Here is a 22,674-nt window from a genome sequence, read left to right as displayed (position 1 = left end):
TGATCCTATTTTAAAGTAGTATATAAATTTGACAAGTGGTCGACGATGCAAAATGCAATTTTAATTACAGTTACAATATCTTAACCTGTGGTCTCTCACACACTTATCTTGCATTCAAATTCATAAGTAAATGGCAGCAGACCAACACACCTTCAATCATGTAAGCTTAGCACAACTAGTCAAGGACAAAGTGCAAGTAAATGGCAGGAGTAACTATGGTTCAGGTATATTATTTCTCCAGCTATTAGCTTACCTGCAGAATAATAGATTGCCAACTCCACTAATTGCTGGGTGCAATCCCTGAGTCTTACTGAGTATACTGTGCAGGGATGTACTGATTCTTACATCTGTGTTATCTTGCAGAGGGGTTCGACCCACAGGTGGCGAGATCCATACTAGTGGCCATTGTCATCCTTGGGTGGAGAGGGCTGATGATCCCTTAAAGTAACGCCTCACGTAGAAGTTTGGTATCCCCTCTGAGCACTGTCTTTTTCACTGTGATCTAAAGCCTTTAGGAAGAGTGGCTATCCTATAGGACTATTTTGAGACAGTGAAGCAGGGGGTTCTCTGTTGGCTACACTCTGATGACTAGCTTGCCTTTACCAGCCACTGATGGTGAGAAGGTACCCTGTTGCAGTGTAGAGGCCATACCTATAACGTCAATACCCAGCTACTCTTGTAGGGTGCTGGGTGAAAGGGGATGGCGGGGAACGTGTACTCGGTGGAAATGGCAATAGAGATCTTTGGCATTACGTGTGTGTTCCTTGGAATAAGACTTGATCGTAGCCTGGCCTAACTGTTGGGTATACCCCCCGAACAGCTAAACCACAAACCCGTTCTTGTGGTGTGATGAACCGAGGGTGCGCCAGTGAAACCTCGACAGGATCACAATGTAAGATAGATTCCTGGCTCTATAAGACAACCAAAAGACTTGTCATCCAATTAGTGGCATGCTTGAATGGATTAACTAGATTCCCAGTGCTCCTAACTACTATCTAGCAAACCCAGATGCAAAATAACGGGTCTGCACACAGCAGCAAAGGAAAAAAAACCTATTAAGCTTGTCTCTAGCTTGATATAATCGAGACATCTGAGGTGGAGCCAAGGTGAGAGGTGGTATGTCTCATCGTGTGGCTGGCAGATAAATACTACTAATCTAACACTTCCTTTACTGGGCCAAAGTGGAACTAGAGCCTGGTTCCCAGGGTGGCCTGTAGAGCCGAGCCTTGGTGGAAGTTGCTTCGGCAGCCCGTGTGGTTGTATACACCTGATAGCGATCCCGGCTGAGGACAGTATCAGGCGGGGTCTACTCAGCACTTGCAACTTGGCAACCTGATTTTCTGTGTTCCATATTTATGCAATTGCAATGATAATTTTCCATGCCACCTTTCTTGAAGTAATTTACTTGTATCTGACCATTGTTTTTTTACCATAAAATATATTCGCCTTCAAAATCTTGAGTTTTTCTTCTTTCTCTTGCAGCAGTAATTTTGGCTATTGTCTTCTCCCCATAATTTTTCTAAGTATGCAATATTTTTGTTTTTTATCGATTCCATGAGTGTTAAGTCGTCTTCCGCCTGCTTTACACACTATCAAAATGCCTCGAATTTCTTGTTCTTTAATTTCAACCAGTAAATACTGTAGCAATGTGTCTACAAAGAAAAAAAATAAGAAAAATTACCTTACTTACGTATAAAAGGATGTACCCTAACACTTCCCTGATGACCTGATCAAAATATAATTTCCCCACATACCTCCTGACATCACACAGTATGGTATGAGATATAAGTGACATCAATTACAAAGTGAAAAAATCTCACTATAAGCTCTATTGTAAAATTAATATACTTATGGGCAGGTAACTAATAAAATTACTTATATGCTAGAAAAAGAAGCTTGATAAGTCATATGTCAGGAGCTCAGCGCAATTCTACCAATTCAAGAAAATTAACTTTTACAACACACCCTGCGCAAATGGCTTTTCAAATGCAGTGTTGTCAAACACGCCAGATGAGGTCACACTTATTGAAAAGTTTAATACTCTATAGTTTTTATCATAATTACTTTACTGTAGTCATGGAAAACTTTTTGGTTACCAGAAGCATTGAAACAAGTTAGATTCGGTAAATTTACAGTTTCGGTCAAATTCACATTTCCGATATAAAATTACATTTTCCCTAGCTTAAATAGTGTACTTTCAACGAATCTGACCTTTATTTCTACCGCAAATGATTAGATTTAGAGATACATGGCCGCCATGGGTACCGCTCTCAGTTTCGGGTGGTGCAACGCCGCTACGCGGCTTATGCACATTTTAAATGATTGTTGCAAGTTCGTATGTTCTGGCAAGCGGTAATATTGCGCTGCGCGCACTTGCCACAGGGGTTACAGGGAACGAAATTTTACCCCTAACGTCTAGTTACAGTTTCGGTGAAATTCACGGCCGAAACTGCAATGTTACCCTTTTTGTTAACCACTTCACTTACCTTAAATAGATGGTAGTACTAAATGTTCACGAAGAAAGGTATTCACAACCTGTGGAGTTCCATTGTAATGTCCATGGAAACGACCAATAGCCTCAAAGTAAGACAGAGAACACCCACTGCAGACGTGCACGACGGAATCCATGGCAGTCAACTGAAGCGCACTTTTGTAGAAAGCCGGCTTATTCCAAAATCGCAGTTAATTGGATATTCTTGAAACAAAGCAACCAATCAGGTTTCAGCATTTGTACCGTACTTATAATTCATAACGAAAAACAAAAGACGATTAGGCATTTTTACCCACAATACATTGACAAAAAACAAAAACGCATCAGCAGAAAAACTGACATGGCAGCATAAACGCATCCTTGCGATAACAACAAGGCACAATATTCATCGGCAAATATCTCCGTAACTCTTAATTTGCGGAAGATGCGAGTATTTCGTATGAATCATGACAAAAATATATGATAGCAAGTAAAAATATATTAGATATCCGAATTTGACCGAAACTGTAATAATACCTTAGATTCTTATAAAATGTACATAATGGTATAATAAAAGTTTCTGGTTCCCTAATAAAACTGGTTTTTACATTCATTCTTTCCAAATTAGTCATCAGGCTCATAAACCAAATATGTGAACTCATATTATTTGGGAAATTTGAGAAAGCAGCATTTGCAGACGTAAGGTTCATTTCAAAAATTGAAAAGTAAAATTACAAACTATTTCCACCTCATTCATGAATATTTGGAGGATTCATTCAACGGATCAGTGTGCATTATCATGTGCAACCTCTAAACTTTTATCATTGAGACATTATCGTCCATTTTTACTATCTCGATCGCTCAACAAACACCAAGCTATATTTGTTTGTATTATCGCTATTTTCTGATTCATTGTACATAAACCATATGAATTGATTAAGTAAAAAAAAAGTGATACACACTTCCTTACCATTCAGCTGTTAAGTGTCCACACTGTGCTATTGTCGTGGAAATATCTTTAATTCAAGTTCTCTTGCTATGACTCGACGTGACCAGACACTTAAAACGCCCACAAACCTAAGAAATAAGAGATACAATATTAACACAGTGTTCGTTGAATTTAACCCTAACCTAACAGATGGATCAGGCCTAGTATAGTATTCGGAGGCTGAAAATCTTGGCAAGTAATGCAGCAAGTCTATGTGATGAACAGATAGACCTAGAACCGTGCCTGTCTTTTCAAGAATACTCAGGAATGCCACTACATAATACTACATCTAGCTGAATTGTTCCCACTCTCTCTGTAACTCGGTTATTTTAAAACCTTGATGTAAAGAGTCAAGTTAAAAGGATGGATCAATTGTGGTAGAAGTGCCATTAAAAACACCGTTGAACTTTTCCAGCAGCGGTGTAATAAAAGAGGCAGGCTGTTGGATTCAACATTACTGAAGAATTAATATGGCGTATTGAGCAAAGAATACTGAGTGATGCTGTCTTAACGAGATGCTAGGGCTCTTTTACTAAATATGTTCTCTACCCCTGGTTTTATCAGGCAACGTATGTCAGTAAGGACACCTTCACGAGGAACACCATTTAATTACCTCCAGAAACCTAATTGTTTTTGTTCTTGTGTGTTACATAAAAGTACCTCATCAACTTCATGTTAGCAGATAGGTTTTGTAATCAAACCAGACTAATAGGTTGAAAATATCTATAAAATATGTTCAAGCATGACAAACCTAACATTCAACATCAAAAAAAATCAGATCACAAATGGGATACGGTTTATATTATTCACTGCAATGGTAATTGAAGCTGACTGTCTTACAGAATCGAGAAAGCATTTATTTACAGACTAATGTGTAAAAGGTAACTTGAAAGAATACAGTTCCATACCCTAGTCACGTTTTGTTTTAACATGGCACCGGATAAAAAATGCTTAGAACTAATTCTCGTGTAAAGTTTATAAACCATCTACTCTCAAGGCTCATACTTTTAAATCAGAACTACATACAAAACCTTCATGAATGTCAGTGTTTGTAGTAAAACTGACTTATACTTTTTGTTTTACCAAATGTAGACTAAATGCTTTTGCACTCCTAACGACCCTTGAGTTTTCGACAATGTAATAGGTATTTAAGATCATGTGACCAAATGAAAAAATAAAACTTACCGAGTTTAATGGTCGACTCCTGTCCTGTCTTGAAGGTGGAACAGCATTCTACCTCGACGCCAGTTTACATTTTTTGATGTTGCAGTGGTTCCTGGTTCTTCCTCCCGTCGTTTCGATTCAAACTGAATAGTTTCGATATATCCATAAAGCCGATTTTACACAACCCAATTCGTTTCCACAAAAACAATTTTAACAATGAGGTCGATCTCTTCATACATTCATTACTCCTCTCATCAAAATTGTCGTAAGTACGTTATCATATTAAGCGCACATCCGGGATATAGGAACCACCATTTATTTCTTACAACTAAATCGAAGTTTACGTAAGTTAGACTTCTGAAACTGTTTAAAATACTCATGAATAGCTTGTCAATTTTTCAATTTTTACTCAATTTTTTCGGGACTCAATATAAAAACTATCTGATGTACCGTGTTGATTTCGCAAATATAAATTTCTAGTTAACTTACTTAATGATTTCGCGATATTAATCTAACACAAAAAAAAAAAAACAAATGGGCCTAAAAATTGGTTGATGACAATGATTACTCCAGCGTTGAACGTCGCACTGACACCAATTACAAAACACATTTGCGACAACAGCACGCGGACTTTATTTCGCTTTATTGAGGGACATTTCTGAGTTTCTACTCTGTTCATGGATTAGGTTTACTAATTTACTAAATACTATAACATGGTTGATCGCCATTAATCATATCTACTTTTTTCAGTTTAATTCAGTAACTTTTAGTAACTTGAAATGATCTGTCGAAAGACCGTGGGTTGCATCGAATCGGCTTTATGGATGGACTGAAACGACTTTGCATAGAAGTGGCCGTAGGTCTTTTGAGAGAAACCTTGTCTGAAAAAAAAAAGAACGATCTACATTAATTACTTACTTGTAAAATGGTTCCGGAACAAATAATATATGAATACGTCTCCGGTTACAGAGAAATTGGACTGTATAATTCCTTCAGTTATATGGCTAAGGGGCGATTATAATAAATGTAGTTTGTTGTATTGCAGTAAAGAGCCGTGTTACTACCCTCATTCGCTTTAGCACTGGTAAGATTTTTTCTCTTCCTGACATCTTACTAGTATCACAAAAGAGGAAAATGTCTAAATACTACTAGTATGTCCGATGCAACTGATAATTATTGCTACCAATTTCTGATACTTAAAATGATCTTGAATGTCTAATCATTGAGAATCTGTGCACATTGACAAACACTGACCTAATGACAGGTAGTGTATCATTTCCTTCATAAATTACCTTCGAAAGACATTTCTAATATCCAGGCGTCATGATTTAGCAACTTTTTGTTCCATTGTTTAATGTAATATAAAATATAATGCCATGCCACACATTAAAATATAATACCAAGTTTACTATTCAATCACTTACTCAACCAATCTTTGGCACTTTGAGGTATTTTCCTAGTTGGGCAATTGGTAGCCTACAACGAGGGAAATGAAGCAGTTTTAACAAATTTTCCCACCAGCCTAGAAATATACGGACACAAACGAGATTGGGTACCTGGGAATATGTAAGGTATTTTTCAAAATACCAGTTCCTCTTGCTATCTGTGACACATTCTATCTACACAAGCTTCGTAAGTCATGAAATTTATATGAGTGTTTACCAATTAAAACTCAAATCATACATGCAGGAGTGTGCTCAAGCCAGGCGTATATGAAAGTACTCTTAAAGTAATAAGAAACTTCACTATAATCATAACTAAAATTAAGTTACTCAAGAGACAAATAAATACCTCTAGGTACAGAAAAAACTTGCTAATGACGTGCCATGTTTACAATGGCACTCCTAACTATGAAGCAAATCGGTAGGGCAGTAGTAATTATTTGTCAAATAAAGCTCATATTTTCTTTGGTATTATATATATTCAGGGATCATTTCACTCCGATAAAACTAACTAGTAACCAGTCTAAAGCAGATAATAACGCAACACTTTTGGGTAACAACTGAATAATTAACGTAAATATTCTATATCCTCAAAAATGATTTAGTTTAGCCCACCAGCTACGTACAATAAATTCAGTTCTCAAGATAATGAACAGCATTTTACTCTCCTATATTCTCCAATATTTCCTTCCTCAGCCCATTTCCCATCAGATTTAACTAATACCATTTGCTATAAGTTTACATAAAACAGTTTACTTTCTATATATGTGAACATAAGCAATGGGCCTTCCTTTGTAACCATCCATAGCCTGATTGCATATGACTCCCTTGTTGAAAAGTTTCACTGCAGTAATCGCAAAATATACCTCACTTACCTGACTAAAAATACATAAAAGCTTATATAGAACCAACGCTTAGTTTTGTCATTTCAAACTACCACGAAGTAAAGAGTGTACTTCTTTCTTAATAAAGCCAGTTACGGTAGGAACCTTAGATAATAGCAAAGAATTAAATTCATTTGATTCAGTCACATAACCCCAGACTGAAGGTTATTTATTCAGTTAACCTGCGATTACTAAGGCTTAAATGCAAAGTTGTAATGATTGATTTCTGCAAATATCTTTCCTTACCCAACTGCAATAGAACCTAGTGGTTTTACTGGGCCCTGTAGTGCCAGTACTTTGTGTAGGTTTAACATTCCCTTTATATCTGTGCAATAAAATTCTTACTTAAGATTAACAGTACGAAGTAACATACAGACTACAGTTTTAGAGCCGGCCATAGAACTGTGCCAATTTTAATTTCGCATTGGTAGCGACCTACCCTACAGGCCTACGTGGAATGCACGTTAATATAAGGGAACTTAAAACAATTTCTTATTTTCCTTTCAAACTGCCCTCAGCCACTGTCTATAGCCTTTTCTCATGGTAAACGTCCCAGTCACTACATGTACTTACCTTACCTATGCCAAAGAAACTGCATAAATAAAGTTGAATTAACCTTTGTATCTCTTCGAGTACCTTGACTAATTATCATGACGCAATGCCACAGATACCCAGTTGTTTACACGACTTAAAATTTCACTTTTTGAACACTTGACACAAGCTCTAACAGTACGAAATGAAACCATATTAAAACCAAATACCTTTGCTACCCAAAAAATCTTCAAAGGATATTGGCCAATAACACTAGTACGTCATTTCTCGTCCAAAACCGGTGATTAATGTCAGCATGGCTAATTAAGGTCTAGGGTGCTCGGGTGGGTTTGGTTTCCAAAGCTCATTTAAAGCCATACTATAATTTTTTGGTCTTAAAACCACTGAAAACAATTTCAAGTCAATGATCAGCTCTGATGTGGTATCCTTGTTCACAAACATCCCATTAGATAAGAGAACCAGAATTCATCTAATTGACAGGGGATGAAGATGCTTATAGCTTCAATACCAATGGGTAAAATATGCTAAATGACCAAACTATGCGGTAGTTCTTTTTTTTTTTCAATTTATTGGGTAAAATGTACAAACGACGTTCGATGTAGCAGTGGGTTCCTACCCGTCCCCCGCCACCCATATTAGGTTATTTATACATTGAAATGTTTAAATATCTAATTTGTAAGGTATTAATTAAAACATATCAAATCAATATGCAACAATACGCAGATGAAATTTTTGCTTTATTTATAATAGATAACGAAGACTTTCATTTCATTCTTAGATGCTTTAAATTCTAAAGAGCTTTCCACAGATTTCACATTGTTAAAGACCCAAGACGACAGACAACATCCTCTCTTTTTTTTTTTAGATAAGTGGAGGAGAACCAAAGGACTTCAAGACTAAAGTGTATCGTAGAGTCAAGCATACAAACTCGCACATTCATTACTTTTCCTTCCTTAATTAGAATATTAAAGGGGGTTGAGGTAGCAGCAGGTCTTTTTCTAAGTGCCTGCTGACTTATGACCTGGTTTTAGACAAATTTCATAAGAAAATACATTAGCCTATCAACTTGGTTCTTTGAAAATGTTCTCAAAAAACAGCAAGGCGTATTTACCATCTGAATGACGAAAAATTAAAGTAACGAATGGAAAGAGGGAAAATGATAAAATTGCCTTATCACAGTAAGTGAAAAGTTACCAAAAACCATGCAAATTTGTTTTCCATTTTCCCAGTACCATCCGTAAATCCCTTTGCAATAACAGAACTGGGAAAAGGAATGAAAAGGACAAGGCTGGGTAATACTTTGTCTGTTGTAACAATTGTAATTTGGCTTACGTGGGGGAAGCTGGGAGAAATCTCGAAAGTATCAGGAACACAAAAAAGCCTTTAATGATGATGACAGAAATAATGCATGCTCGTTCGCTCGTTTTCGATTTAACCAGCCTTGTGCAGGCACGGGTTCTTGCTCGTTGGGCAGGCCGCAAAATCAATGCACGGGCATTGTTGGGATTTTGGCCACAGAATGAATTTAAAAGATAGAAAAGCTTTACACAAAAAGTAACGTAAAACGCTGTGGGGTTATGGAAGGAGCTTGAATTAACTCAGTACTACGGCGGCTGGGGAAAAAATCTCTTAATTTATCTACGACAAATGCCAGCCACATCCTTCTCGAAACCAAGCTCTCCAGATTCAGCAGGGAAGCTAATAATCCAGATTTGTTCCTAGGACTGAGAGAAAGCCAAATATTTGACCGTCTTGATCCACAACCAAGATCATTAAACCCCCATGGAAGAGCAAATGGGCTGCTTAACTGCAATAAACCAGAGAGGTCGAGTTGTCAAGAGGATCAAAAGCAGGCACCCGATATAAATATTCTGTCCATGTAGAGATTGTGATTAAGTTACGTTCCCTCTGACAATGAGGACAGCAGTGCTCGCAAAGCTTGAATACTTTGTGTATTTTTAGCAATACATCAAGAATTACACTGAGGTAAAGAGTCTTATTTTATCCTCACCGGTGACTAACCCACCTGACCCCCGAACCGAACAATTGTATAGTTACTGCTAACTATGGCGGTGAACTTTGCTGGCAGGTGGACTTACGTTAAGTCAGGCCAGATTTTTTTTTTTAATAATACATGGACGAATAAATTAAAACTGAAGACATATAAGACTGTATATTGCCCCAAAATAAATTTTTAAAATTTTGACAAACCAAAAAGCGATTTTTGAAACTGATTTGAAGCTTCTAATGAAAACATATAAATAAGAGTTTTACATATGGGAGTGAAGCAATTATGTAATTTTTCAGTAAAAAAATGCACTGCGCCTTTGTTAACGTCACCAGTAAATTGCAACTATTGGTGGGTTGCAACAAGGGTTGATAAAGACATGGGCTCGCATTCTCGACCCCAAAAGACTTGCTTGCCTTCTGATACCACGCGCTAAATCCGAGAGGCTAAACGGTCATTAAATTATCAAAAATAACTTCTGGACTTCGGCTATTGACACAAAATAAAAATGCCGGGGAAAAGGCGAGTCTCAGAAGGTGAACCTCACATTTTCTCTCTCTCTCTCTCTCTCTCTCTCTCTCTCTCTCTCTCTCTCTCTCTCTCTCTCTCTCCCCCGTTTAGCCATACCACTCTGCCCTCGGTATCTTGTTTGCATCTCATGGAAAGACGGCGCAACATATGAGAGAGAGAGAGAGAGAGAGAGAGAGAGAGAGAGAGAGAGAGAGAGAGAGAGAGAGAGAGAGAGAGAGAGACCGTTAGTTATCAACGAACAACAAAATGGAGAAATGGGTACCTGGTTTTAGTCAGCTAAATGGCAACCTGAGAAGATAAAGGGCATATCGAAAGCAACCTCATGCCTGAGACAGGCCATTATGAAATTAGATAAATGAAACTCCCTGAAACATTTCGTCTTGGCATTAACTTCAAATCGGTTTCCCTGAGCAATGACTGAACGACTTATTGAGAGTCACGCAAAAGAGGGTTTCCAATAACATATTTAACTAGCTGAAGAAAACTGGCTTACTGCAATAAAAGAAATTTCCAAATACACCGCACGGGATACTGATCAGGAACAGGAGGCATACATTTAGTATCCTAAAGGGCTGGTTATGGTGTGTGCATGTACTCGTGTACGCACAGTGGTTGTTCGTGTGGCTTAGAAAATATGAAAAATGTCTTTACTTTTGGCCCATTTCGTTTCCTCATTCTGTCTACGAGAGTAATTGATGAGGTAATTCTAAGCCGGCTGTCCGCGGTGAGCTAGACTGTGGCAATTGGCGTTTTTCTATGTTATTTTACTTGCTTTACAAGAATTTAAAGTCATATTTTGTCGGCCGGCTGTAAATATTGTAATTGACCTTTGAAGACTCAGAGCCGGCGACAAGCCCCCACCTCCCCTCCATAACTAATACGGCAAAATTGTAACCAGTAAACACCTCTAGGGTATGTTAGGTTGGTATTTTTAGGGGGGTTTACTGGTTACAATTTTGCCGTATTAGCTATGGAGGTGGGGGGGCTTGCCGCAGAATGCCGGCTTAGACCTACCCCACGTTAGGTAATACAAGTCGTGTAGTCTTCAAAGGTCAATGACAGCTTAGTTACAGCCGGCCGACAACATATTACTTTAAATTTTTCTAAAGGAAGTAAAATAACATAGGAAAACGTCAATTCCCATAGTCTAGCTCACCGCGGACAGCCGGCTTAGAATTACCATTGATGATAAAGAAGGGGTAGATGAGATGCATCAGTTAAAAATCTGCTATTAAATCCTTTCAGACCGTAAAGTATCACACAGTTATGGAAGCCCTGAAAATAGCCTCAAATCTTGCAAAAAGAATCTTGTTCACGAGAGAGAGAGAGAGAGAGAGAGAGAGAGAGAGAGAGAGAGAGAGAGAGAGAGAGAGCATGCGTAAAAGTTTCGATGCAAAATCAAACTGTTGAACTGTTAGTTTGGAACTGTCAAAATTGACGCTATGGAAGGACGAAGTCTTTGGGTCAGTCTTTTACCGAATGAAATTCCAGGAAGTCGCAAGGGTGTAGGCTATATGGGCGTGCGAGTGTGCTGTCAAATTTAGCCGATGGCTTTGCCGTTATGAAAAACTGCTGCATCCACGTTAATAAAAGCACAAAATGACCTCTACGTGTTCAATCAATATACTCTGTGCCCTATGCGTTAATTCACTGATGTGAACATTGCTAAATTACATTCAATAGCAGGACTATCACTAATCCTTACGATTTTTTTTTTTAGAGAAATGGTTTCACCCTGGTATGATACGGATTACCTCATCGACGCCCTCTCGCTTGCAAGTATATATCATACATTGACAGAATACCGACATTTAATAGGATATTTCTAAGTTTTTTTACTACCCGAATTGAACGTACCCCGTTGACTATAGTCAGACCTGTCGTTAAATCGGCGACGATAATGCTACAGGAACTTTAATAGCCATTGATACCTTAAAGAACAATTTAACGAGTTAGTTTTGAGAATTTGTGATATTTGCTCAGCAAGTATATAGCCGTTGATCACAAAGGTTACCATGACTAGTTAAACACTGATACATCAAAATTTTTTTATAGGTTTTTCGACATCAGTCTTAATACTAACCATGAGATTTGCGACATTCAAATTTTGTTCTCAAATATGTTTTAAATTGCACTTTTATGGGAATTATCCTCTCTCTCCACTCCTAATTCCTCATAACCTGGCATTGGAGGGAACTTTCAGATGCTCGGAGTCCAGAGGTCCAAATCAAGCCCTTCATCCCTTCAACGCCTAACCACCCTTACAACAAAATGTTATGGACCCTAAACTAGCCAACCATTCACATCCTCAGAATTTTGGGGAAAACTTGGAAAATCAGTGCATGAATAATGTAATATGAGTATTCAGCTTTGAGGGGGTTGAACTCATTCAGCTTTGAGGGACTTAACAACCTACGAGCATTATTCAGAGATGCTAAGTTAATGTTGTGTCCTCAGTACTCCTTTCCTTAAGATTTCCAATGGTTAATCAAACCTTCAACGTCTTACATAGACGAGAAATCACCCGAGAAAGTAAACAAAACTGAAATTAAATGCCTTGTTCTTACCGGCATCCATTTTTCTTCATTTCATAAGCCTTTGTTTTTATCACTTCAGTCGGTCTTCGTGTTTAAAAGTACACTGAGGTGATCCGGTCCGGTGGACTCCGGTCGTGTCAAGATAGGAATTGCTTTGGCCAATCAGAGGCTTCCACCATGCACGACGTTTCTATCGTCCTCTTTCATTGGCTGAAAACTTTGGTTTTTGGCTAAACATCTTTGTAAACGATCTCCGTTGGGAGTTGGATTTTCAGAAGATATTTCTAAAGAGACCATTGAATAGTTTATGAACATATAAGCATATACTACATGAAAAAAATAAAACAGCTAATAGATAAATCATTGCAGAGGGAAAATATAAATAACAGGGAAAGAGAGAGGGTCAAAATGTATGGAAACGTAATCCTGGCTGTATCCCAATCACATATCTGTATAATTGCATGTCCATACACATGCGCGTTTGCACTTATAAACCATCAGTGCGTGTGACCATCATGAGATTATAATCGGGATGATAAGGATTTGAAATGAGACTTGCCTGTGTAGGCGAATTTTACTTTTGATTTCTTTATGCTGCGCATATTAAAAGCCATCTGGTATTTCCTAGCAAGAAAATGAGTTTTTGAAAACTATAGAGGATTTCTACAGGATCACCAATTCCTAAGGTTTTCATCTAAGTTATATATCAGTTCTTTTCTTGGCAACAGTAAATATAGACTTCTTTTGACTAGTGTCATTAGACATTTAGTATGCAACCAGATATGCGCAAAACATACACTCAAACAATTAAGCAAAGTAAATACTAAAACAAGTTTTTAATGTACATTATGGGTACGACAGTTAATTAAAAAAAAAATTAAACTATCAGATGAACACTAAGTGTTAGCAGGGTGAATATCTACATACCCAAATTTCTACATTAAAAATATGAGGCAAAGACAGTGATATCAATGGACTTGTGACAGACCATCATATCCAGAGTCTTGTCACCTGGGAACTGCCCAACCATCGCCATTTGATTTCTCTCATTGCGATGCACCCTGGATGAATCTTTATGAATGGAATGGAATATAGTTTAGGCCAAAGGCCAAGCATTGGGCACTATGAGGTCATTCCGCGCTGGAAAAGAAAATGAGAGTAGGTAAGTTTGCAAGGTGGAACAGGAAGAAAACCTTGCAGTTGCCTATGAAATAATTGTTAGGAGAAGGTGGATAGCAAGATGGAAGAAAGGTTATATGAATGGAGGTACAGTAAAAGGAATGAAAGGGGTTGCAGCTAGGGGCTGCAGGTATGCTACAAAGAACCTTTAGTAATGCCTACAGTGTACCCTGTGAGGTGCACTGACGGCACTAACCCCCAACAGGAAAATTACGTTTTAGTTTTTCAGCCCAGACACGTAAAAAGGAGAAAAAACAGAAAGGAACGGAGGAGGCTGAGAGGGTAAAGAAAGGCTGTTATAATAGTCGTATAAAATTCAAAGGTTTGGTAACAGGGAGAGGGATTCACTGATTTTTATAAGGGCAATCTTTCCGAGTTTCTAGCCCACTTCAAATATTGATTCCAATGACTCAAATCAGCACTGGCCCTTTCGCAAGGTTGTCAAAGTGACATCGTGTCAAAATTATTAAGAAGCCGAGCATGGACCCCAGGATTCAGCATAACCAACCAAGATGAGTTGATTAGACCAATAGATATTTTCTCCTTTAAATTCCTCATTGCCTCCACCATCCAGGTGGTGGCTAGACAGTCCAGTCTGAAATCAGAATAATTTCTTGGCCATAAAGTTTGTAGGATTACCGACATGAAAATAAGCTGTAATATGTTACTATAAATAATTAATTATTCACAAACAGCATCAAAGGATGAAAAATGATTTAAGTCTAGGATTTTCAGTTCGATGTATAGCACATGATGCAATATATTGTCTAAAGTTCCTCTAGTTTAAGATTGTTAAAAGTTGCCATTTCGCAACTTTTCAGTGGCCATCGAGTATCAACATTGTAAATCTTTTAAATTTAATCTTGATCAAGGCTATACCAATTTGGAGATGCAGCTAAGGAAAACAACTTCTACTGTGAATTTCCTTAGCAGGAAAAAACTAGTTTTGAGCAATGATTCTTTGCACATCACTTTCATATGATCTTCAGATGTATACTTCTACATACCCATTCATCAGTTTTCACAGTAATTTCTACGCTTCGTTTTGGGGGCAGTCCCTCAATTCATAGCACTTTGTTTCAGCCTTGATACAGCTCCTCAAGTTTCACAAGTGTTCAATTTGGTTTTGGCTTGGACCCATTCAAGAGTTATTTGTCTACAGAGGTACCTCAACAATTGGTTAATCCTAGCCTCATCATGTTAATGTCTAGTTCATGCTGGATCAGTAATTTTGTTTCTAGAGAAGCTGGCACTTCAAACTTGATGTCATCTTCAATTTCTTTAATGGCAACTGAAACAATTTTGATCAGCCCACCTTCACCTCCCGCTCCCATCTTGTTCCATTGAACCAAGAAGTGAGGGAAGATCTCCAATGGTGGTTAAATGACAAACATCTCCTGGAGGGCATTCCCCCTATTCTCCTCTTCTCCTCCAGATATGCTCCTATTCTTGGATGCCTCAAGGAGGGGTCAGGGCTAACCTGAAAGGGGAATTTATCTTGGGGTGGTAGACAGAAGACCTAGCCCCTCCCCTTGCACATCAACATGTTGATGCTAGCTGTGTGGCTACCTCCACTTTCTTTTCAGAACAAAGTAAAAGATATGTGTGTGGTTCTAATGAGCAATAACATCACAGTAGTGGCATGTATCAACAAGGTGATTGTAGAACTATAATGAGTATGACATCAATAAATATGTTATATGCTTCATTATTTCAAAAGATTCCATCTTTTCCTGGGCTGAACTGCTATTTATCGACAGAGCATACCCTAGTTGTTCTATGATGAATTTTGTGGTACATACTATGTCCTCAACTTTTTCACAAGTACTTGGTGCACATGTATTAGTGAAGATTGTTTCCACAAAGAGGCAAACTACCCTCTCTTTTATTTTGACAATGAAACAGTGATTTTGTTAATGACTAGTATATTAATAAACAGTTTAATACAATAAAATACATTTTCTAACAAAATCCTTAGGAAAATTATAATTTCAGGATGCTTAAATCACAAATTAAAAGTACTGACACAAAAGACAGCAAATATAACTCTTAACATTACTGCAAAGCTAGGTATAAAAGGAAAAATAAAACTCTACTAAATACAAGGTTACTAAAAGCTATTACTGCCTTGTCTGCTTCATATTGTGACAAAAATGCATGAAAAAATATCATTACAACATAACAAATTTTAAAAGGAATTTGTATTTTTCATAGTTATACAAACCAAACCCTTTTATATATATAGGAGTATCCTTTAGTGTGAGCTGGCATTGGTCACTGAAAACTTGGTAACAAGGCAGTTAATAAGTAGAGATGAGGGTGAATGGGGAAGTATCCCTCACTCGCCATCACATTCACTTTCCCTTTGGCCCCAGGGATTAAGTAGGATGGCTGGGGTGATTAAAGTACAATGTATAAACTCCCTTCTTTGTATGCCAATGAAAAATAAAAATACAAAAAACCCAAGGCTGCCTCTCTGAAGTTATTCAGCTCACAAATGAGTGAAATAATCTCCCTGAAGTACTGATTCAATTTGGCCTGTTGCGATTCCAGAGGCGCGGGACTGCACAGTCCCATCAGATCCTTCCCCAAGAGGGGAGAGTGTATGGAAGAAGTCTGCTTCTTCTTCCACCTGAGTGGTGGGAGAGGGTCTGGGGATGAGGAAAGGAAGACAAGTCTGACAACAACAAAGAAGTGCTGAAAGTGCTTCTTCTCCTTCCTCTCGCTGAAGGGCTGGTTAAGGCTGCAACTAAAGGTGAAGTCACACCTACCAAACGATCTGCTATAGGAAGAATTACTGTACCAGGAGGATTCCCCTTCTTTGTAGCAGTTGACAAAGCCAGTGCAGCTGTGAACACATCAGCAACTACTTATTTGCAGAAGGAGCTGTGAACACATCAGCAACTATTTATTTGCAGAAGGCTCAGGTGTCATCCTTTTCCTCATTCAGGTTATCGGGGAAGGCTGCAAAAGGTCTATCTGGAATATTCAAGGTATGACAAATCTTTCGCAGGTACTGCAATGATGTTGACAACTTGTGTACCTGGTGAGTAAGAGGGCAAGACAGCTGCTGAAAGAGCACCTCCCTCAGATGTTTTGTCCTCTGATGAAATGTCACAATCAGGTTTAATAGGCCTATCCCTCCTAGAAGGGGTAGCACTCATTAGAGGTGGAAGAAGCATGGAAGATAGAGGAAGGAAGGAATTTGAAGGATTCAACAGCATCACTGAGGTGTATTGCTCTACCCAACTCCTCCCTTTAACTAAGTCAGTGAATGTTTCTTATCCTTCCTCATCCTCTCCCCAAACCTAAGCCACTGAGGCAAATCCACGCTGCACACTCCCTCAAAAATCCCTAGTACACAACTTCCTCCTTCAAGCAGCCCAGTAAATATGAGGGTTATTCAATACAGGTGACATAAACTGCACACAAGGACAACCATGTTCCTCACACCAATGTTGCTCACCTTTTTCTCCATACGGATTAAAAACCAACAGCAAGGCAACAACAAAAGAAAGGAACAAACACACAATTAAAAAGTAATGATCTAGTACTTATCAAAGTTCTTAACAACCAAGTAGGGACAGAAGAGTGCAGCATATCTGTACTCTACAATGGCTGAAAGAAAAGTATGTGTACATGTAATGGTTAGCGAGTGAAGGATGCTCACCCATTTATCCCAATCTACACCTATTAAAGATCTTATTACCAAGTTTTCAGTGACCAATTTCAGCTTGTGCTCGAGGGTACTCCTATATAAAAGCCCTAGGTTTGTATTTCTGTGGGAACAAATAGGCTTTGATTCCTCTTGACTGTTATGCCTTAACAAAATATTTCCATAAAATCTGGTACTTTGTATGACAATACTTCTTCAACATAATTCTAACACACTTGCATTTGGGGAAAACCAAATGTTCTTACTTGAGAAATGAAGTAGAATACATAAAATCCATCTAACATACTCATAATACATTTCAGAAATGAAACGAAAAACATGCTTTGCCAAATGCCATCAAAACTAGTTCATAATTCTTAATTTTGTGTGATAACTTTGCATCTAGTCTTAATTACCAATAATCAATATTGTGGAGATGAACTAATTCATAAATACACACAAGAAATCATAAACATGATTTTCACAAATGTAAACAGTGCTCATGTACAATATAAATATAACTCTTATGCTACTCAGGAAGCGAGGTTTGAGTAATGCTTTTGAAATAATGGCAGCTCTGCTACAGCAAAAGAAGCTTGTTTCTGGCTGGAATTTAACAAAGCACTTTCACTTCTGCAAGAAGTAAAGTCATTACAAATTAGACTTATGTCACCTCTTATTTGTACCAATGTCATGACTAGGCACAGAAAAAAAAGATGAGAAAAGCATGTTTAAACAGAAGTATGAACACTTCTCAGTGAAATGGTTATTCTGCTTTTAATCCAAAAGTGTTGAAATGCAATTTACAAAAATTTGGGTATCTTTATCTTATTTTGAAACATACAGTAACATGCCATAATACAGTAGTACAGTGCTTGCAAAGAAATATCGGTACAAAACTAATATATCTAAGTCTTTGGAATATACAAAATAGTATCTTACGAGTAATAATTATACGATATACTTCTACAAAGGTTTAAGAAATAGCGAAGCAGCTACACCTGAAGCATTCCTATTGGCATTATGTTGGTTCAAGCATTCTTCTATTTTGAGAGGACAGCATGTTAACAAAATTAATAACTACTTTGTTTTATATTATAAAACTAATCACAACATTAATCTGTGTAAACATCTTTAATTTTTCAACTTATATTTACACAAAAAATATAAAGCAAAACTGGTTTTATTCAAACAATAATGATATAAAAAGAAAAAAACAGCATGCAGTAATTAAACAACAAAATTAAGGAAAATGAAAAATGCATGCTGTACTGTGCATTGAGACTAAAAGTTAAGAAATGCATGATTTGTGTAGCTCTCTTTCTCTCTCAAGGGTGACAGACTACTTAAATATAACATTAAGTATGGACAATTATTGTACACAAGACATATAGTGACATTACTCTAACATAACAGATGTACATCAACAATAAGCTGCTTATCTAAGTAATTTGTCATATATGAATTGAGGCCTACCAGTCAAGAAACCTCTTCGAAATATCAAAATCACCGGTTATGAAGACAATTACTGTGTATGAAGTCTATGATACAAAAATTTCTACAGTTCAGTAGCCACATCACACTGCAGTTAACAGAAGGCCTACCAATGTGTGTTTTATATACAGAGGGCACCTGATGAAACTCAATCAACATTTCTTCCCTTGCCAAAAATTACAGGACAATCCTGCAAAAATGCACATGCAATAATACTACCACATGCTTAAGGATATTTAATCTACCCATAATAGAGTATAAAAGGTTTTGGAATTCACAAAATTTATTGGATCTTACTTTCAAAAAAAGAAAATGAAATAGATATTTCAAGTTCCTGGATACTCCATATATTCAAGTCACTGACTTGTAAGGCAATTCAAATGTATCTACTTTACTGAGCTTCATATTAACATTACAAAAGTTTCAAACAGGTTTCCTAAACCAACTATAATACACAAAGTAAAGTACAGTACAATGGTCAGTTTATATCAATATCCACAAACTGTTACATGCACAGAAATAATCCATTTTTATATTAATCCTCCTGTTACATGTATCACTAAACCTTTCTTGGCTTACATGGTATCTTTCAATCATCCCTTTAGTAACAGAAGCCATTATGAAGAATATAAACTTGATTATCTACCAAAAATTCAAACAACTAGCATGCTAGTGCTAAGTTTGAAAATATAAAATGCAAAATGAAACACTTTACCTCTAAAAACAAGAATTCTGTCTTCAAATCTAGGTGTGGTATAACAGGTGACAAATTATTCTTGAACAACTCCTGGGATGAATCACAACTTTTCAGGGACCTGAACTACACTAAAGAAGTTTACAGGTCTGTAAATATTTTATGTTCATGATTATGGAAGATTACACTGAGACCCAAGCAATGAACTCTTCTATTAGAAAATTAATGGAAAGCTTTAATAATTACAAGCATGTGCTACATAAGATGTTTAACTTGTCAGTGGATGTGCCAACAAATTTCAAGATTTACAAGTACATCACTACTGTTCATAAAACCATCAGTTTTCATTTTAATAAATAAAGTTAATGCTTCATCATCCCAGTGTAAAATCAATAAAATACTAAAATGCTGCATGTCTGCAGAGTATAATAAATGGCTGTGACATCATGTTCAAACATACCTTGTGACTGATTGTGTTATACGTACTTGTATTTCCATTTCCCCTTAAAAATATATGTTTTCAATGCCTCTAATTATCACATTCTAAGCAGCCTATTATCACATGATATATGATTCTTCTTCATACACCATCATTCATTACCTTTACATCCTTTAGAAATACAAGACCTAAACTCTATGATTGAGTTAGATTATTTGGTTACACATTCTGTAAGATTAACAAAGCTACCATGAATATGGAATGCTACAAGATAAATTCTTATGGAGTATGATTATAAAGTTCTTATGGAGTAAGATTTTCTTCGGTAAAATTCATTCAGATTTATGACAATGCTGAAAGAACAGTATTGCATGCTACTTCAGCCAGTGTTCTCAAGTTCTTTTTATTACATACTGTATAAATATCATATGCTTATGAATCACAACTGAAATATAAATACCTAAATAGCTGACAGACAGACATTTCCCTTACAAGGCTCTACCTTCACAATTGCAATTTTTTCTGTTTCTTTTCTAGTTCATACACATCATTGCAATGACAATTACAAAAATAACTGGACATACCACAGACACTCACTACTTTATATGTGTTATAACTGCTACTTTTTTAAAAGATAATCACAACTAGAGTTCAAAGCATCAGCAAAATGATCCTAGGATATGTATCTTTTAACAGTTACACATAGAAAACAAAAGGAATATGCATGGAAAAATGATACTTATAATGAAGTACAAGGCAGCTGAAATACTAAGCATGAGTTTCACATATTGTTTCCAAACCTTATAACTGAAGGTATTAAACTTACATGATAAATATATAAATTTTGTATGCAGTCACCATAACACCCAAGGCTTCAAAATGTATGCACCATACATATACAATCGTTCTCAGAGTCACAATAAAATTCTTAATGATTATCTACCAAAAAATATTTTCATTTTTGATTATGGGTGCACATTTTTTTTACTGATTTGCAAGGCAAAATATATATGAAAATTTTGCTTTAAACTACACTCCTAAATATCTCAAATACAGCATGCTTCAAGTAATGAAAGGTTTTGTCTAAAGGATATTTACAATCTAATAACTGTAAGGTAATCCCTTCCTTTTGCTAAATCTACACTAAACATTCCATCGGCCAAACAATGAATACACCTTGCAGATTCAATACAATCGTGCTTAAGGAAACCTTTTCACAATCATATTACTGTTTTCTTTATAAATCTGCACCACTACATATATAAATTCAATAAATCTACCCCTTCTTTTTCATAAAAAAGTAATTATTTCAAGCTTAAAATCCAGCTCTAAAAGATAATTAAACCTAAAAATTGAGTGTTATTATGTAATGGATATGTCCTTAAAAAATACAGCATAAACATCTGATGCTTGCTATTCTATATAAAAAAAAAAAAAGAAACTGATGACTGCTATTCCAGTATATAAAACTAATTTACCATTTTTGGTGACTAAATTACTTTCCAGTTAAATAAATTGTATGAAACAAGCTGACAAGCAGCATTCAAGGCTTGGTTACTGAATAAATTGTTTCACGTACATGAAAACATGCTTTAAAAACTTCAAACTCTGTTGTGTTTCAGACAAAAAAAAGCAACTCTTATGTTTCATTTTATATCTCAGAAACTTGCAGCCCTAAATTTTTTATGTTGATGAAATACATAAAATAACAAGCAGTGGTCTGATTAAAATACCTAATGATAATGACAAAAAACATTAAGCTGACCTGGGCTAAATGTATTAATTCATGATAAATGATGTAAAAATTCACTGAATACTGATATATGACAGGAGATACTGATATACTTGGAATTAAAACTTGTGTTATGACAATGAATGACCAACTGACTTAAATTACTGTACTATGTCAAGAATATTTTTTATTTGATATCGATTACAAATGTTGGCATCCCAGTTAAGGTAAAACAATATAGACCTAGAATACAGTTCTTTGAGTAAAATTTTCTGAGCCCAAAATCTTGTAATTAGTCACTAACCCACATTTAGGTGATGTTCCACTTCATTGCTTCCCAAGTCCAGCTTAGAAAATTAATGTCATTACTGATTATTACTTTTCTTTCATTAAACACAACAGCTGCCACAGTGCATCAACTTTTTGGTTTACTTTTTCAACTTTGAATGATTCCTCTCTCTCCGAGGGGCATAGAATTACAAACAAACATTTTGCCATTTTTCCAAGAATGGCATAGTCACTAGACTGGTTGAGCAGGTAGTGCTGGATTAAGGATGTAGTTTTAAGAGTTTTTGGGGCCATTCAGCAGGTGGGGGGGTCATTGACCTTGATTGGTCAGTTGTTCATTGTTCTACGGCAGTCTTGCTCTATGAAAGTTACATTGCTGCAAACCAGAGGAGCTTCTCATCAGAACTATTATTAAGTGCTTCAACTAGACTACATTCAAGGGTGTACTGCTAATTATCCCTTCAGGAAGCAATTACCCAGTTGGCTTGGTTCTGAGGGCACTGGTGGTGACTGTAATAACTTAGGAATTTTGCACAAAAGGTATTCATATGTTATATTAGGAGGTATATTTCTTGGATGAAAGAAGGAAGTTTATATTTTTTAAATTTCTTAGATGA

At 36.6% G+C, this 22,674-nt stretch overlaps 1 long non-coding RNA gene across 1 annotated transcript; it reads right to left on the bottom strand.

The window, feature by feature from the left end:
• Nucleotides 1-29: 29 nt before the first annotated feature.
• LOC136849153 (uncharacterized) lies at nt 30-12,722 on the bottom strand. The gene is made up of 4 exons (XR_010856245.1): nt 12,607-12,722; nt 4,644-5,503; nt 3,441-3,547; nt 30-1,652 (listed from the first exon to the last, which is right to left on the bottom strand). It is a non-coding gene; the product is annotated as an uncharacterized lncRNA (long non-coding RNA).
• Nucleotides 12,723-22,674: the final 9,952 nt, after the last annotated feature.

The sequence above is a fragment of the Macrobrachium rosenbergii genome, chromosome 20, assembly GCF_040412425.1.
Source record: "Macrobrachium rosenbergii isolate ZJJX-2024 chromosome 20, ASM4041242v1, whole genome shotgun sequence".
Classification (NCBI taxonomy): domain Eukaryota; kingdom Metazoa; phylum Arthropoda; class Malacostraca; order Decapoda; family Palaemonidae; genus Macrobrachium; species Macrobrachium rosenbergii.
This window is presented reverse-complemented; position numbering and strand designations above follow the sequence as displayed.